Below are 15,165 nucleotides of genomic sequence, written 5' to 3' on the forward strand. Positions count from 1 at the left end.
TGAAAAGTGTTGGACCCAAGTGTTTGCATCTTCCGCTACATCTAACTTCGGGGACTCACTTGCTTCAGAAAGGAAGGGTGATTTAACTATTCTCCAAAAAGTGGCTCTATCCTTCACGGAACAACTCTTGTGCAATTGCTTCCATAAACCATTTCTAATCTGAGATTTACGATTTTTTAACGCCGTGTTATAAGCCTTTCTCAGTCTGATAATTTCTTCATTGTCCCTATTACTTTTGCTCAATACGACTTTTAGTGTTGAGTACACTTTTGTGCACTCTGTGTTGAACCATTCCTTCCTAACAGTCCCTTTTCCTTTTTTTTTTACAAAATAACTCTTCTTCGATAATTTTAGTAATAGTAGTGTAACTAAGCAATATTTGTTCCGGTGTAGATTTAAGATCAAGACAGATTTCAAAAGAAGGGAGGGCTCGCTTGACCACTTTGGCAGTTACCAACTCTTGATCTACTTTTCCCCATTTTAGGGAGAAGCCATTGAGTCTATATAAATTCAGAAAGTGTTGGTCCAAAAGACTCCAATAGTCTGTCTCCACCAAAAGATTAGAAACACATATTGACACACTATTGGGAAAGTGATCGCTTACTGCATTAATGATTGAATCAAACTTTTGCATAGTTGATGCAGTGCAATGAAAAGCAAGTATAAAATCAATTGTGCTTGTAAGCCCTCTCCCGTTAAAAGTAGAGGAAAAAGGGACGGGGGGCTAACAAGTTCATTGGCAAACCCTAAATCCATAGTAACCATTATCTCGTTCATTCGATTGCCCACATTCGCATGCATAAAATGTGTTAAATTGTTCCCACCCTCATCCTTAATGCTACAGTTGTTAGTGCTTTTTTTTTTTTTAAATATCTTTATTAGCACCAAATGGACACATGATAAATACAAAAAAAAAAAAATCATCATTTACAGAATTAATCGATTTCAATAGCAACGATACATGAGCATTAGATATTCCATAAGTAATAAACATAGAAGAGGTCATAAGAAAGAAGAAGAGATAAAACAGAGAGAAAAATTGTCCCATACTATAGAAGAAACACTTCAGGAAATGCCAGATGTTATTATTCAGCCATAAGCAAACCCCATATTCGGTCAACTTTGATTTTAGCTTGTATACCCCTTGAAGCAGCAAGTGCAACCTCCATATTGTATATTTCCTTAGCTAGACTCCACCATTCCATAACCGTAGGCGGATTTTTTTGAATCTAAGCTCTAGCAATAGTAAGTCTTGCACAGGTAATTAAGATACTCAGCAAATCCCTAAATGCAGTGCCTCCACAAATACCCACCAGAACATCAGTGGGTGATAATACGATATTTTGATCAAGTCTATCAGAAACCACCTTAATTATACCATCCCAATAATCCTTAAGATGAGAGCAAGAAAAGAACATGTGTATAATATCAGCACCGCTCAAATCACATTTAGGACATTTCGTGCGATCCCCAAAGTTGTTATTCGTTGTCCATTTAAGAATTCTCTCGGGAGTATGGTATAACTGACAAATGGTTTTAAACATTTGCAGTTTTAGGCTAGAAGATTGAACTGCCAGATTTAAACTTTTAAGAGATGAAGGAACTAGGTCAGATGGTAAGATCAAAGCCAATTTTTTATTCCATTTCTCGGTTAACTTAGCTACATCGTTAATGTTAAAGCCAAAAAGAATCTTATATCCCAAGCTAATCATAGATTTGTCTACCTCTCTGTAGAGACAGTCCCAAAGGGAGGAATCTACTACCATTGTAAGTTCTAATTTCCTCACTAAATAGTCCTTGATCTGATAATATTTAAACCTAGCCAGTTCAGGTAGATTATAGCATAGCTTCATTTGTTCAAATGCCATAAATCCCTGATGATCATATACATCTCCCAAAAGTCTAATGCCAGAATCTGCGAATATTAGGCAAGAGGTGTCATGAAAAATTAAGGGGAAGCCCGGATTGCCCCACAAGGGAGTTTTACTATGTAGATGTGAAACATTACACTTAGACATGATAGAACGCCAAATATAGACGGTATCACGTACCGTCTTGAATTTTACCCTTTTGAAATAATTAGGGTCATTTAGCCTATACAGAAACATATTAACATCCTGTCCGAGTAAGAATTTGTGAAAATAAAAACAATTATCATTAACTATTAAACTGCGAAGACGAATCAGGAAAGACGACCATTAATAAAGCTTAAAGTCCGGGAGAGCCAATCCACCTTGGTTAAAGGGAAATTTAAGTAAAGATACAGCACGTCGGGCTTTTTTATACCCCCATATAAAACTACTAATATTCCCCTCCAATCTAGAAAAGTACGAATTATTGACCCGTAGGGGAATCGCTCGGAATAAATATAAGTACTTAGGCAGGATTTTCATTTTAATTAAATTTATTCGACCGATGATACTTAGTGGCAATTTATGCCATTTCTTAAATTGCATAGCAGTCTCTTTTAACAATGATTCATAATTTAATGCTACAATGGAGTTAATATTCGAGGAAATTTTAATGCCCAAATAAGTTGCGACACCACATATACCTGTGATGGGGGAAGGCGAGTGGTAATTCATAACAATTTGCGTTTTAGTAGTGTTAAGTCTATATCCAGAAACTAGACCATATTTATCAGCTTCAATTAAAATACCTTTCATTGCTTGAGGGACATCAGAGGAAAAAACTGCAATATCATCCGCATACACAGTGATATCAAGTTTATTTAGGCCGTTGAAAAAAGGGCAAATTAAAGACTGGCGTTGCAGTGCAATTAAGAAGGGTTCTATACCTAAAGCAAAGAGCAGGGGTGATAAAGGACACCCCTGTCTTGTCCCCCTCTTAATTGGGAATATAGGAGAGCATTTTCCCATATAAGATACCTTACCCATAGGGGTATCATAAAGCGATCGTATCCATTTCAGAATTTGACCTTTAATACCGAATGCTTGTAAGACCACCCACAGAAAATCCCACCCCACTCGGTCGAATGCTTTTTCTGCATCCAATAAAATCATCCCGAGTGGGGCGGATTGAATCCGTGCAGCATCAAAAGCAGAAATGGCCATGTTAATGTGTGCTGTAGTGTCTCTTTTTGGAATGAATCCATGTTGTTGACAGGAAACAAGCTGAGACATTACTGGCGCCAACCTCCTAGCTAATATTTTGGCGAAGATTTTCGCATCGCAGTTGATAAGCGAAATTGGCCTATAAGATCCTCTCTCTTGTGGAGGTTTACCCTTTTTTAAGAAAAAAATAATTTGAGTTAGATTCCAAGTTTTTGGAGCTTGTTGACCATTGCCAATAGCGCGGATCACATCGGTCAGTAAAGGTATCAGTTCCTCCATGCAGCATTTATATAGTTCCAAAGGAATAGAATCCTCCCCTACGGCCTTACCAGTTGCTAGGGAGTTAATGGCATCCCTAATTTCTGAAGCTGCAATATCTACCGCTAATTGTAAAGATTGTTCTGGCGCTAGCTTTTTAACCCTATTTAACTCTATATAGTTCTTAATACTATCATCCGAGATAGCATTCTCGGGTGTATATAAATTGTGATAAAAAGAAGCAAATTGTTGTAGTATTGATTTAGAATCGCAGAATAGTTGATTATTATCCCCTTTAATCTCTTTAACTATATTCTGAGAGCGATCTTCAGCAACTTTGTAGGCCAGAAGCTTACCAATTTTGTCACCACTTTCATATTGATCAAGTTGATATTTCTTTAATTTGTCAACACTCTTAACCCTAAGGACCTCTTTTAATGCAGTTTTATGTTCCATTAGTTTAAGAGTAAGTGCATCTATGTCCAATACCCCACCAGAAAGTGCTTCTGCCACTTGAAGTTCAATATCGCAGATTTTTCCAAGCCTTTCTTCCTGTAACTTTCGGCGTTCCTTATTTTGTCGCCAAATATATTGCTGTGTGAATCCTCGTATACTTGCTTTACAAGCATCCCAAACTATCAATGATAAGCTAGAATGTATATTTATGTCAATAAATTCTTTTAAATGCTCTTTAAGTTGATTTATAAATACAGAGTCGGCGAACAGATATCTCGGGAATGAAAAGAGACGAGGGGAAAATTCTTCAGATGCAGCGTCAAAAGTTAAAGAAATCGGATTATGATCTGAAGTCACCCTTGGATATATAGCCATTGAGCATTTATCAAAAATAAAATCTGAGACCCAGATCATATCCAAGCGTGAGTATAACTTATGAGCTGCAGAGTAATATGTATAGCCAGCTCTTTTAGGATTTAAGCATCTCCAAGCATCTTTTAAGAGATGAATAGCAGCTAAATCCAAAATTGCAGCTCTGGTTTTCCTCATTCTCTGAAAAGAGTTTTTCCGAGTAGTATCCAAATTATAATTCATAATACAATTAAAATCACCCAGCACCATATATTCCCCATCCCATTCAAGTAGTTCCATATTGATTTGATCAAAAATTATAGGTTCATCTTGATTTGACGCATACACCCCGCAAATTGTATATTTGCGACTGCCTAATTTTATTTGTGCTATGGCCCATCTGCCGGCTTTATCAGTATGCGTCTTTATTAACTCACATTTAAAGCCTTTATGTTTTAAAATTGCTACCCCCCGGATTGAAGCATTGAATTCAGTGCAAACTATAATATCATATCCTAACTGCTTAAGTAAATGTCTATCCTTATAAGCTATATGAGTTTCTGTAATAACCGCTATTTGAGGGTTATACATCTTAAGCTCCTCGTATACAAGGCTCTGCTTAATTCTATTATTTAGACCCGAAACATTCCAAACTAAACATTTTATTTGATACATTTGAAATTATATATATCATAACCTATATGACCTCTATAGTTAATCAAACAATAAATCACAACAACATTATTTTTCCTTTTGATTTTGTAAATTCTGTAATTTTTGTGCCTTTTGATGCATTTTTTATCCCAAGGTGAGTCTTCCCCTTCCCCTCCCCGCATTCTTCCCAAACCTCCCCCCACCCAATAGTTACCTGTGGGTCCCCTCCTTAATCTGGCTGCTGCTATGTTGGCAGCCAATGAGCGGAATTAGCCGCTTTTAGGATCCGGGCATGCATAAATACTAAATTCAAAACGCCGTACTTTTAGCAGTCGATAACATCTAAAGAAAACGATTACTGCCGAACCAAACCACTCAGACCTGTCTTATGGGTAAATTAGTATATGTACCCATAAGAGAGGTCAAGGAAACATAGCATTAGTCAAAAGTCAGTAGCCAGTTAATTTTTCCAATCTCCAGGTAGCCATGGCAGATTCGACCTCATGATCTTCCAAAAAAAAGTAAGACCGGCCATTTTTGATTACTTTCAGTTTGGCTGGTTCTTGAAGAAAAACTTGACACCCCAATTCCTTTATAGGATCAATAAATTGTTTCAGTTTCCATCGTCGTTCCAAAGAAAGTTTGCATAAATCAGATCTAACAAAAAATTTAACTGAATCAATAGTAACTGGGGTATTTGGCCGTGCTTTTATCGAGATAGCTTGACGAAGCAAAAAGTTACCTACACAGATCAGGATTGGACGAGGAAAATTAGTGCTCTTATTCCTTTGCACTAAAGGTAGACGATGAGCACGTTGAATCTGGGAGTCCCAATCCCAATCTGATAGGTCAGGAAAGGCCTTCTGGAATAATTGAGTTATAAAAGCCCTAGGGTCAGCGCCCTCTGAAATACCAAAAACGCGTAGGTTCTGCCTCCGTTGCCTATTTTCTAAATCCTCCAACATAGCTTGCATCTGGAGTATTTGAGAAGTATGTTTATTTACTGCAATTTCAGAACATTGTGTCTTTTGCTCCGTAAGAACCACTCTTTGCTGTAGCTCCTCCACATCTTGTGAGACAGCCACCAATTTGCAAGACATCTCTTGCAGAGATATTTGAGTCTTATTGTTATCTTCCCTCATTTGTTGGTAATGGATCTTAGCTTCTTGTTTCTGCTCGTTAAGCAGTTGTAATATTGTCTGAAAAGATGCAGACACCTCCCCTTGAAGGGTCCAGTCTACCGATGAGATAGACGGGTGATCCAATCCTCCGGAAGTAATATCTTTTGTTGGTTCTATTGGTTCTATTGCTGAGGCCAGCTCAATGCCATCTTTAGTTATTCTAGCAGTACATTCTGTATCTTGTGCTAGAGTATTGTGAATATCGTTAGTTTGTGATGATGTAGAAGTATCACACATAGATGTTGTAGCTGACAGAGAAGCTGATTGCATAGTAGTTGGCCCACAACTAATGGGCTTCTTTAAAGTTTCTTTACCAAAGCCAGTTAATTCTTGACCTTCCAATCCCCTCACCGTCGTCACAGCCGTCACAGCCGTCAATTTTTCTACATTCGGAGCAGCGGTGGCTATACTGACTAGTCGTTGGTTAGCAGACATTGCTCCAGATGATTCTATCATAGAATCTGAGGGTGTTGCGTCGTTAGTTGGAGCACCTAAATCACTGGGGCTATTACCTGAAAGTCTCATAGCCATTGATTTAGCACCGCCCTTTGCTTGCACCCATTGTCTGATAGGGCTATTTTCTATTATTGCTTTCATAGTATTTGGATTAGATTTGTTAATAGTCTTTTTGGGTTTACTCTTAGTTTTACCTCTCAGCTTTTTGATATTGATAGTTTTTTCCTTAACCGGACCAGATATATTAGTTCCAAGATCATTAAGGTCATTAAGGTCGACATACTCCTCATCTGTTTCAGTCCCGTCAATATTATCAACATTATCACTACCTTCAGCTCTTACTCCCCCAAGCTCAACGGATTTGGCGGAAAAGATGGTAGACACCGCTGGATCAGAGGAAGGATTTTCCAAAAACAAAGTTTCAGACTGCGTGGGACTTATGCTGATATTAATCACTGAGTTAGTTATTGAGCTCAACGCTTGAGTAGTCGGTGTAAGGGAGCCAGCACCTAAGTCAGTATTGTGATCGGCTTCATTAGCTATTGACAGAAGAGCAGGCTCAGTAATATTTGCAATATTTGCCTCATGTATCATCTTACCTCCTATAGCCATTGGAGTTTTAGTGCTGTCCTGGTCCCTCGTTATAGCATTATTGCCCATTGATTCAAGCAGCTTTGACTGATCACCGGCATTTAAAAGCATTTTATCGCCATTCATATTCAGCTTTTCTTGTCTTCCTTGCCTACCACAGAGTTGTTTATTCGGTGTCTTGTCAGATGTGATAGCAAGTTTCTCCAGCGACGCTGAATTGCAGATAGCAGCCGTCACTGACACTGGTGCCGGCGTCTGCTTCACAGTTGCCGCTGTGGTCCGGGTGTTTCGTGCAGGCGGTTTCATCGCCATCCCAGGGTGGCTAGTTGCTGTAGTCGGGAAGGAAGAGAGCCGTTGATAGATTCTGAGACCTAGCCAGCTGATCGCCGACCAGCCCCTCGCAGAGTCAGAGGTCAGACGCGGAAGTCGAGCAGAGCGGAGCAGCCTCCGCACTCGGCTCTCAATCAACCGGAATTGCAGCATCCAGGTAAGCTCACTCCAAAGCGCTCCGCCCGCCCGCCCGCCACGAAATGTCTCCGGTATGTAGTATATCAATACCGCCGTCCTTTTCCTTTCCCACACCGCCAAAATCAGCGCCCTGCCACGATCACAAAACCCGTAGTTCAGACTAAGACAGACATCAAAGCTCGGATCCGTTCAGCGCACCTCCGCTCTGGCGATGTCAATCCGCCATCTTGGACCTCCCACTACAGTTGTTAGTGCTATTCTTTTTACACAGTGACAAATTAAAATCACCGCCCCAAATCAGTGCAAACGATTTATTATTATACTTCAAACACAAATCTTGCAATAAAAAGGAAACCTTGTTTAAAACATCAATTAAATCGATTTGGTTAAGATTGTTATAACAATTTACCACAAAATAAATGGACGCTTTATTTACAAATATTAACAGGACCTTTCTAGCCTCAAAGCAACTATTTTATTAACTGATAGGACGTTTGATATAAACATTATTAAGCCCCCTTTCGGCCTTCCCGAGGAAGATTGAATTGCCTCTGAGAAGTAAGTTTTATATCCCACCAAATGGGCAGGGGAACAAAGCCATGTCTCCGGCAGACATATGATGTTATGTATCCTTACTAATTTTAACCAATTGTCATTTGTGATTTTAGAAAGTAGGCCAGCAACATTCCAAAAGACAGTATCCAACTTCAGACCTTTCATTTTAGGGTGGGAACTCATTCCCTGGGGCGAGTGCTCTGTATTTGACATTGGGGCTAACAAGCCTCTTACCAATCCCCCCTTATTGGGAGAAAGGACCGCATCCTCACACAATGTGGTCCAATCCCCACTGTTTGTACAATGAGGAAGGAGAATAGCTGATTCTAATCCGGCATGTGAGGGCTCTGGATTTGGTGTTTCACGTTGACTTAGGGATATCTTAGGACTCACTGCCGTTGATTCAACTACTACCACGTCCAGTCATTACTTGTCATCTAGGCCTGACAAAGCATTAAATCTATTGTAAGTTGGAATGGGTTGTAATGGCCATTGAACCATAGGAGGCTTTCACAAGTTTACAGGGGGAATAGTTCGTTCTTTTAGGAGGATAAAGAAAGCCCAATGGCAATATATTAATCCCAAGAGCATCGACAGTATGGCTTATCCCAAGGCTCAGAATTTCATTTACCAACCGGGGAGAGGCAAATGTCATGACTATACAATCCCCAACAAAACCTTTTCCCACACTCCCACCCATTGGACACGTCGAACCATCTTAAGATCTTGAAATAATTGACTATGCAATCCTACCCTATAACTCAGCCAATGTAACGATTTATTTTTAAGGGACGTCCATGTTTCCTCGTTAGGAGCTTGGTTAGATGGTACATTACCCAAGATGATAACGTAGGGGGTGGCTTCTGGTGGAAGGTTCAAATGGGCGTCAGTGGCCAGGTGGTCAGCGAGAAAAAGGGTTGTAGGGTGGCCTTGTTTGTATTGCTTGGAGGAAAGAGGCATTTGTACCTGAGATGGTATTGCCTGTGGGATCGTATTAGTGTTTGTGTTAGTCTCTCTTTGCGTCATATGCTGTGTCCTTTTGTCTGCTACCTTTTTGTGCGTCTGCTCAATCGGAGCCGAGGAAGTTACTAGAGGGACTATCCTCTTCGCTATACCCCCTCTCTTATTTGCGGATGTGGGTTCCCTTCGTGAGTGTTTAAAATCGTGTTTGGACCCAGATCAATCATTGGGGTTGAATTAATTGATTTGGATTTGCTATTTAAAAGATTTTTCATGTTGGTCATTCTGGTTGACAGCTGATCCAGCCTAACCCTCATGTACGAATCCAGTCTCTCCACTAAAGATATTAAATTCTGTATCTCGGAGTGAGACTAAGACTGGACAGTTATACTACCAGATGAACTAGCCTTTTGTTTTGATTGAATTTTGGACTGATCTACTCGTTTTTTGTTCGAGGGAGCACTTTTCTTTTGTTTAGGCGAGTGAGAAGAGGAGTGAACAACAACTAGTCCCGTATCTTTCTGGGAATTTTGGCCACCACTAGATCTTGGTCTTGTTTTTTTTGGCTATTTTAGCGGGGGTTGTGTAGGGGATTCACTAGTAATGGACTGTAGATCATCAGTGCGAGGTTGAATACAGCCATTTACTATACTAGAGACTTTTTCCCCTAGGTTTGGTTGGGTACATTCTTCATTGTAGGGTAACTCCTGGCTTAACCCAGAAGATGACCCCACAATGGACTCCTCTACTGATAGGATCTGTTATCTAACACACCGCCCGCTCCTGTTAAATAATTCAATAAGGTTTGCTAAGTATCAGAGCTCGGCCTGCTACCGCTGGGGCTCAATAGTTTCCTTTTTCCCATTATTTAATATGAATTGCCCCAACTTTCCAGTGGGATTTAAAAAACAAACAAAATTAAAACAGTTAATACCAATGATTAATAAAACTGCCCCAGCAATACAATCAAAGAACCAAGAGACCGGGCCCAGCCCAGCCTCTACCGGCCGATGACGGCCAAGGACGGGCCCCGCATTGAATCGGGTGAGCCCGCGCGCGTCCTGCGCCGCAGTAGTCGGCGCCTGAATTTGTATGCCCGGGGGCGGGGGAGTGTGTCTGGCCTCTCACGAGAGCGCGCTGCCCGCTGGGATGTGAAGTCCTGGGCAGCGCGCAGTCCGCGGGGCGAAGGAGGAGAGCCACAGAGCCCCGGACAACAGTCCCCACTCTCAGCCCCCCTGTGCAGAACTGCAAAGTTCTTGGCAAAAAAGGTAGGGCAACAGTATATCTCCTTCCAAGCAGTGTCACCAAGTCACTCAGAGCAACCATGAGGTGGTAGGGCTCACTCCCCATCCACTTCTGACGACTCCACACACTTTCCCAGGGTCAAATCAACATGGGCCCTCCAGCCAGGGAATGTTTTGGGTCTGCATTGTCCGTGTGACCTCCAAGGTGATGACACAGTCTGCCCAGTGGTTGTGCCAGTGGGGGAGAGAGATGTTGTGGCAGCATTGTAATTGGCACTCAGGGCACCAAGGCATGCTCACTGCTGGCGACACCTCAGGGTGAAAGTAGCATAGGTAAATAGTGGCTCAACAGTAGGCCCCAAAACACAAGACTCAGTGGGTGCAGCCAGTCCAGCTCACACATCCAGAAACAGTCATTGTCAGTTCAGGCTGGCTCAGCTGGGTGCCGCCTCTCCAGCCATAAGCAGGCCAGGCCTTACTTTCTGCAGCTGTGAGTTCAGGGAGCCAGCGAGGTGCATTTTTCACCCAGATGCAAGGGGGCTTAGACGCGCTCAACTCCTGATTTCGCACTATTTCCAGGGGCTTCACCATCCAATCCCTCATGTCCCCGGCACCAACAGTTCGTCACTGCCACTCCTTATGGCTGAAGTGTAGTCACCAGTCACAGACAGTCCAGTCAGTGGACACAGTGGTTATCCCTCACCAGGAGCAGTTCCGCTCTCTTCAAATTCTGCAGCCGGCAGCACTGTAGTAGGCAGCCCGAGGCTGCTGCAGCTCTCACTTTATGGGCTGGCCTCTCGGTTTTGGTCGCAGGTTGCTGTCCTCAATGAGGGTGAGCGATAATTGGTTGGTCAGCCTTCACGGCTCAGGGGAAGAGTCTCAAACCTTGAAGGCTGCCCGATGTTCTCCGCCAGTAGGCCACGTTGCCCCATTCACCTTCGGTCTTTGCTTTATTCCACATGTTAGGGTCCCCGCTCGACTTGAGTTTGAGCCAGACCTCACCATCCAAGCCTCACTTTCGTTTTTAGTCAGCGACCCTGCCAGGTGTGCCACAGTCATATGGAACGTGTCTTGCTGGCAGCTAATGAGTTCCACTTTGGATGTTAGATTTTCATGCGGATGCAATGGGATGTAGGCTGCTGGTGGCAGGAGCCACTCCAGTGAGTTGCATTCTTCCTCAACAGATGGGAATACCCACCAGTGCAAAGTTTTGATAGATCTGCACCCTCTTGTTGTGATACATGGCTAGTATGGAATCAGGGCCTGACTGGCCATTTATCCATTTATCCTATTGGGCTTTTCTCCAGTGGGGCAGGAACCAACCAAGGTCATTTTAAGGCTCATTGCTCATGTCACGATCACGCTTCCTTTTCCCATGATGTTTATCGCAGGAGACCTGTTGGGGGTGAGGCCAGAAACGAGAGCAAAGAAAGAGAGATGGGAGGAAGAGAAAGACAGAGAGGGAAAAAACTGCAAAGGTAGTGCTGGTTGAAACTTTTTGCCAGGTCAGCTTTTGGTTCCAGGTCCTGCAAGGAACCCGAGGTGCAACGTTTCAGAATTTTAATGAGAGAGCTTCTTTGGTAGACAAATCTATTACTTCTGCCTGTGAAGGAGGAATACACAAAGGGGCATATTCTCAAGGACTTATTGCCGAGTTATCAGCACTTTATCACAGCCAAATTGGTGATAAATGTATCGCCCCATTCACATGCAGGTGATAACAGCCGAAATCACCAGTTTACCTGTGATAGCAGCCACCAAAAACATCACCACAGTTGACCTCGGCAACTATAGCTAATGAGATGCAGAGTAGGCATTCCCGTTCAAAAGGCCGCAACAACACCACACCACAACATTCTCAACGACCAGCCAAATCAGCGATAAGATCACAAAACAGGTGATAAGGCACATTAGCAGGAGGAAAGTATCACCTGCTCTGACCTGGTGTAAAGTCGGATGACAATCCGCACCAGAAAAGGGAGCCCAGCCCAGAGCCACACCTGAAGATCAACAGATGCCATGGAGATACTGATCATGCAGCTCGGAGCCCCAACAGGGCCGAAACACCTACCACCACCAACCCCCGGCCCGCCACTCCCCTGACCCCCCGCCACCCCCCGACCACCACAGAGGCAGTGCAGACAAAGACAGCTGACCTTCAGGAAACCCACCAGCCTCACAGACTTAACACCAGAGAATGTCATTGCCCACTACAGGCTCAAAAGAACAACCATCCTCCACATCCTGAACATTATTGCCCACAGGCTGACGGTACCAATACAGCGGACAACTAACATCACTCCTCAGACAAAGCTGCTGGCTGTGCTGCACCTGTGGCCTCTGGTACCTTTCAACCAACAACTGCCAGAGTTGGAGGAGTCTCAAAGCCAGCCCTATCCAAGTTCCTCACACTTGTCCTGAATGCCATCATCAGCTTGGTACCCAAGTATCTATACTTCCCCCACACTGTGCAAGAACAATTGGAGACAATTCAAGGCTTCTACGCCATAGCTGGCTTTCCACACATTTTGGGGGCAATTGACTGCACACATGTCCTACTTGTGCCCCCTGCCGACATGGCACACAATTACCTCAACAGAAAACATACGCATTCCATCAATGTGCAGGCAATAGTGGACCACCGGGGACTCTTCACCAATGTCGTCGCCAACTACCCAGGTAGTATGCATGATTCCTACATCATCCGACAGTCCATCATCAACCAGGGCTTCCAGGATGGCACCTAGGGAAATGCACTGTTCATTAGTAAGTACCAAATGAACACACCACACACCTCAACCCCACAATCATGCAACTCACAACTCTGGGAATGCACACGTTGCAAACTCACATACAACATGCCAAACAACATGCCCACCCACCATACATGACAGTACATTGTACTGCAGTAACCTGGGCTAGCCATTTAGATGAGCCATCAATGGCATGGCACCTCAGCCACACATTAGCAGAATGTGGGGTGAGGTGGGAACCGAAGGAGGCAAGTGACCCATGAATGAGAATGTACACAATGCCAAATGTGGCATGGATGCGCTAGCCAGACTGCAGTATGCAGACCACACACATATCCATTTCAAAATATACTGCTGGTGGCGGTAATGTTGTGGACAGTGGACGCAACCATGTCACGCCAGCCAGTGGTGAAGATCGTGGAAATGTAGCTTCCCCCTGCAAGCCTGTGCGGAGTGGGCTGGCCCAGCGTATGCCAGGCTAGCATAGGGGTGTGAATAAAAAGCACGTAGCTCTGGGCCTGGTTCTCTTCCCGAATGGCTAATGTGTCTGCCAGGGCGGTGTCTCACCCTGCCACGATGCCGACGCCCTGAGCGGCGGTGCCTGCAATCCTGTGCACCTGCCGTAGCCCGGGTCGCCGAACCAGTCTTGTCCGCCCCTGCGCATCCAGGGCTCACTGCTCACCTGCCGCACCGGTGTATGTCATGGAGGGCCCACCACGCGCTGGTGCAAGCTTCAAGCCCGAGGCCTACGACCTCCTCAGATCATCAGGCGTCCACGAGCCAGGCTCACAGTACTCCTTTCTCGTTGACGTACTCCATCGGCATACACAGCAGACCAGTAGATCACACATTTGGAACTGAGTCTTGATTACACAATGGCAGAGTACATATTTTATGGCAGAGTTTATATCACTATACTCACTTCGATGTGGTGCCAACAACTCTGTGCATAGCATTCCAACCACAGGGGTCTGTGGCCCTTGCTGACTTCTGCCTTCAGCCTAAACTGTGGTCCAGCAGGCCTCACACCAATCCAATACAGTCCAAGCAGGACATGGCATTGTCTCAGGCTGCACACCTGCTCAGCTCTGGTGCCTCTACCTCCGTTAACCACAAATCATCACCACATGCCATTTCAACGTTGTGTGTTAGAGATCCAGGAGGTGCTGGCTGAACAGCGGTTGGCCCGCACTGACCTCTGCCTCCGGCCTACACTGCAGTCAAGTAGGTCACACATTTGGAACTGAGTCTCGATTTCTTCATGGCAGAATTCATATCACAGTACACAAGGAGACAAATAAGAGGAAGAAACGGTTCAGGACGGAGGAAAAAAGGATCTCCGTTATGGAGGTGATCGAACACTACCAACAACTGCACTGGTGCCACTAACTCTGTGAATCGCAAGCCGACGACACATGGCTGTGGGCCACTGCTGACCGCTGCCTTCGGCACACACTGTGGTGGAGTAGGTCACAAAATTGGAACTGAGTCTTGATCTCTTCATGGCAGAGTTCATATCAGTGTACAGGCCTCATCACAGACTGCATCCCCTTCCAGCGTTGGTGCCACTGACTCTGTGCCACCCAAGTCATGGACTCTCTCTGTTGTTGAACTTTGGTGGCGCCTGAGCCTATGGCCTGGGGGATGTCTTTATCATCATGTAGCTGTTACTGACATGGTGGTAAAAAGGGGTTTGTAGCATTCTACTCCTCCATTTGCCTGTATCTGCTTGCTTCTGCCCTCTGCATCATGCCTGGAAGGACACCTTCCACTGTCCCCCATAACACTCCACAACATTCTCATTGGACATCAATGAGGACCCGCTCAGCTCTCGTGACCTTACCTCAGTGCATCGCAAGTCACCGTCCCATGGTGGTGTATCTGTGCCGGCGCAGTGCATCCGGGGCCACTAACTCTGTGCAGCCTAAGTCATGGACACTTGCTGTTTGAACTTTGAACTTCTGATTGTCTGATCACTGTTATAGTTGTTGCCAGCACCAACCAACCCCTGTGGGGGGATGTATGACGTTACAACGCAGGCTATTACAACGCCTGCCTTTACAACGCAGTTTTTACATCGCATACCATTACAACGCATAGTGCTTTTGGGTGCTGGATAGTGAATAGTTTAATTTACTATTCCAACTCCAGTCCCCGTGGACAC

This window comes from Lissotriton helveticus, chromosome 4_1, assembly GCF_964261635.1.
Source record: "Lissotriton helveticus chromosome 4_1, aLisHel1.1, whole genome shotgun sequence".
Classification (NCBI taxonomy): domain Eukaryota; kingdom Metazoa; phylum Chordata; class Amphibia; order Caudata; family Salamandridae; genus Lissotriton; species Lissotriton helveticus.